The sequence below is a fragment of the Microtus oregoni genome, unplaced genomic scaffold (assembly GCF_018167655.1).
Source record: "Microtus oregoni isolate MIOR12 unplaced genomic scaffold, Mior012 000007F_ref0000211, whole genome shotgun sequence".
Lineage (NCBI taxonomy): Eukaryota > Metazoa > Chordata > Mammalia > Rodentia > Cricetidae > Microtus > Microtus oregoni.
Window position 1 is genome coordinate 23,151,919 of NW_024543066.1, and position 4,430 is coordinate 23,156,348.

General features: G+C 50.5%; 1 non-coding gene across 1 annotated transcript; it reads left to right on the forward strand.

Annotated features, from left to right (window-relative positions):
- The first annotated feature begins 3,067 nt into the window (after positions 1–3,067).
- LOC121451144 lies at positions 3,068–3,203 on the forward strand. Its single transcript, XR_005974677.1, has one exon. It is a non-coding gene; the product is annotated as a small nucleolar RNA SNORA29 (small nucleolar RNA).
- Positions 3,204–4,430: the final 1,227 nt, after the last annotated feature.

A 4,430-nucleotide genomic window follows, 5' to 3' on the forward strand; every position in this document is an offset into this window, starting at 1 on the left:
GCTGTCTCTCCAGCCTCCCTCCTTTCTGTTGTTGCTGTTATTGAGTTTTTTGTTTGATTTTTGGGACAGGATTTCCCATGGGCCTGGGTCTTCCTCATTTGGCATTCTGGTTGGCCACTAAGCTCCCAGAGTTCCACCTGTTCCCCCTCCCAGCGCTGGTGTACACTGCAGTGCTGGGCTTTTTCAGTGTATTTTGGATGTGGGTTCTCATGCAGATACTGGCAAGCATGTATTGACTGAACCATGTCTCCCAGCTCCTAAAGCTTTTTCTTTTCTTTTTTTTCTTTTTGAAATGATTCTAAACTCACCTGAAATTTGTAGCTCAAGGGACAAAAATCCAGTAGATGTTAAGAACAGTATCTTATCATAGGCGGGGGGAGTGCTTCTCCCAAGAGTGCTCCTGCTCCCCACCCCACCCCAGGACCCATCAACCTCTTTTCTGAGGAGCCTGTGGTGTGCACTGTGTGTGCTAGGACAGGATCAGCATGCCTTCAGGATGCTCCTGTCTCTGTCTTCTTAGTCCTGTGATTACAGGCACAGGCGGCCATGCCCAGCATTTTCCACGGTTGTTGGGGATCTGAGCTCAGACCTCCATGTTAGGCAGCGAGCCCTTTACTCACCGAGCCAGCTTCTTGGCTCCTCGTCACCTCTTTGATTCTGCAGGGTTATAGAATCACCTCTACTGTTTAGGTTTTTTTGTCAACTTGAAAAAAAACTCTAGTTGCCCGGAAAGAGGGAACCTCAACTGTCAGATTGGTCTATGGGCATGACTGTGTGACATTTTCTTGGTTTATGATTGATGTGGAAGGGCCCAACCCACTTTGGGCAGTGCCATTCCTGGGCAGGGGCCTATGGGTTGTGTAAAAAAGTGGGCAGTTCCATTCTTGGGCAGGGGCCTATGGGTTGTGTCAAAAAGCAAGCAGTATTCCTCTATGGTTTCGGTTTTAGTTCCTGCCTCCAGGTTCCTGCCCTGACTTCCCTTCGTGAAGGACTGTTATTTGGAAGTACAAGAGGAAATAAGCTATGTCCTTCCTTCCCAAACAACTTGTTTCTGGTCAGAGGTTTTTTTTTTTTGTTTGTTTGTTTGTTTTTTTATCACAGCAATAGAACTCAAACTAGAACCCTACCCCTATCTAGTTGGGGAAATCAGAGAGGGTCATCCAAAAACTGTGTTGGGCCTGCTTGTCCCAGACACACACACACACACACACACACACACCCACACACACACACCCACATGCCGATGCCACATGGTCTGTTTCTGAGCCCTCTGTGGTAGGCCTGTGTTTTAGAAACAGGAAGAGCCCAGAGACCCTGTGGCATCTTCCAGAGGAAGTACTGCATACCTGGGACAGCTGGAGGCCGGTACCTCAGGTCTTCTCAGAGCTTGTCTGGCTCTTGAGCAGTTCATCTGGCAGAGCTATGATCTAGGGTGGGAGACATAGGCTTTCTGGACCTAACTCTCTGCTGGGCCTTGTCTTAGAAGGCCTGGAGAGTCCCACCTAGAATGTTCCTATGCCACCTATTCATAGCTGGGACTTAATCTCAATGTGCTTGCACTGGTTCACGAGGACTGGACTCTCCCGATTGAAGCTGGTGTCGTTTCTGTTGCTGTGACGCATACCCAGACAAAACAACTTACAGGGAGAATGTTTATCTTGGCTTACAGCTCTAGAGGGATGGGCTCCATCATGGTGGGGAGAACTTGGTGGCAAGGGCAGGAAGGTGCTAATCACTTCATATAGGAACTCTGGAAGCAGAGAGAGAACAGTAGGTGGGGCTATATGGACTTCCTACTTCCTTCTTTGAGGCTACACCTCCTAAAGGCTCCACACTCTTTCCAAATAGCCCCAAGGATGTTTCCAGACCTGGTCACAGGTGGCCCACATTCCCTCACTCTTAAAATGGAGAGACCTCAACTAGATGTACCCCCCCTCCCCTGTATGCTAGAGTCACACATTCCTTACCCAGAATTTCTTGCCCTCCCCTGCTACCCAGGCATCAGGGACAGCCTGGCTGCAAGCAAGCTCACACCCTGCAACTTACCCCCCCTCTTTCTGCAATTCAGTAGAAATGGCTTCTACTCTACCTGAGAACCTGAACTCACGCTGTCTTTCTACCTATGGCATTGGAGCTTGAGCTATCCTCAGAACCCATGCCATGCTGTTGTCCTTCTGTCTGTCCAGGGCATTAATAACTCTTATAATAAACTTCTTATACAAAGGGAAAACCTGCTTCAGTGTAACCCTCCAACCTCAGACCTTTCTGAGCCTACGGTGGTCATCTCCCCCACCCCCACCTCCCATTGGATGACCTGCAGCCCCTTCCTTGCCTGTTCTGGGTTGGGAGCATACAGGGTAGGGCGCCGTCTCTGCGCTGCGATGCTGATGTAACTGGGCTGGCAAGAATGAGGATATACTAAGGAGACCCTGTTCCCCTCCCTTTGGAAATCAGACTATAGATCCCCCAATTGAAGCGCCTCAAGAATCTCATGTCGGGAAAAGAAAAGGGCTCATGTCTATGCCAGATAGAGGGTAAACTTTTCCCCTGGAAAGAGATCTGTAATTTGTTGGATCACCTTGTAGGGGAATGGAGCCGAGATGAAGGCGAGGCAGTGGTGGCTGGTCTACAGCTTGACTGGGAAGGCCGAGCTCTCTCTGTCTCTCTTTCAATGTGTTGACACTGAATACGTCACCTTGCCTGTCTTTTCGCTATTAATCTGATGCTTTAAGTTGGTCTATTGAGAGTGGGTGGCTGAACTTGACTTGTTGGGACTGCCAGAGGCACAGGCTGTGAGTCTAGAGTCCACAGCAGTGAGAAGAAGTCCAGTTAGGGCCTGTACTTGTCCAGGCTGCTGGGTCCCCTGTCTGGTGGTTGAGGTAGCCGGTCATCTGGGGCCACAGCTGGGCCTAACTTCAGCATGTTGTTATAGATACATAATATAACACATTGGGGGTCAGGGGGACATTGCTGGAATTTCTAGGTGCTTTGTTTGGTTTTTCTGTCAAGGAAAAAGGAACTGGACCAAGGACGGACATATGGATAATGGGAGAAGAAGAGAACATTTTTTCCCATTTGACTACCGCATTTTCTCCTAGTAGATTTTAGTGGCTGTGTTTATGGGGTAGATGAAAAGTGCCGTGATCTGAGAGGGAGGACTTTTCGATGTCTTCCCCCTATATGAGATGGCTGAACAGGAAAAAAAGAAAAAAAAAGAAAAGGAGACCATTTATTAAGAAAGATGGCATTTCCACGGAAGGAAGTGGGACCAAGTTTGGGAAAGGTCAAAGGCTCAACAGTGAATCTATCTCTACAAACAGGTGACACTTTCGTAGGTCAGTATGGTGCACCTTTGCTCATTCACACAGTGAGGACTCTCTCCCCGCTTGTTAGCCAGCAGCCCCAGGTCCGCGTGTTCTTTTCTCTCGGTCACTGGTTTCTTCTTTATGCTGATTTTGACCTCACTTCTACCCTACTCTTCTCTGTTGTGGCCTCTCCTTGAGAGTGGGGGTGGGAGGTGGGAGATGGAGGGAAGGAGTGAGGGTGTGGGAAGCCAGGGGTGGGAAGTAAAGGGTGGGTGGTGTGGGCGTGGAGTGGGAAGTGGGGTGTGGGGTGGAGCCTGGGCTGCTTTTGACTTCCAATAGAACCAGGTGTGTCGCTGGGCGTGTCACTGGGCGTGTCGCTGGGCGTGTCACTGGGTGTGTCGCTGGGCGTGTCACTGGGCGTGTCACTGGGCGTGTCGCTGGGCGTGTCGCTGGGCGTGTCGCTGGGCGTGTCGCTGGGCGTGTCGCTGGGTGTGTCGCTGGGTGTGCTGCTGGGTGGCTCCTCAGTTTCACTTCCCTGCTTCAGTTCCCTGTCCTTGAAAACATGGTGGAGACCTCTCTCCTTCCTCCTTTTCTGACCTCCCTCCCTCCCTTCTCAACTCTTTCTCCCCCTCTCCCTTTCTTCTCTCCTCTTCCCCCTTCTTTCTCTTCCCTCCCTTTCTGCCTCCTTTCCTCTTTTCCTCTCTCTCCACTCTTCTTCCTCCCTCCCTCCTTGTTCCTTTCTTTCCTCCTCTCCCTACTCCTCCCCAGTTCCCCTCTCCCCATTTTCCTTCCTGTTTTCCCCTTCTTCGTTCTTCTCTCCCCTTACTTCTCCTTCCCCTTTCTTTTTCTGCCTTTTCCTCCTCACTCTTCCGTTTCCTACCCCCTTCCTTCCTCCTCCCCAGCTTCTTTCTTCCCATCCCTGTCTCAATGATCCTTCTTTCCCCCTTCCTGTCCCTCTCTCCTTTCCTGCCTCTCCCCTTCCCTCTCTGTAGCCTCCTCTCTCCCCTCTTTATTTCTCTCTCCTGCTCCCCTTCTTGCCCTATTCTTCCTTCTTTCCCATTTCCCGTGCCTCTCTTTGCACACATCCATCCTTCCAAAACACACTTAACATTCATCTGCAGGGGT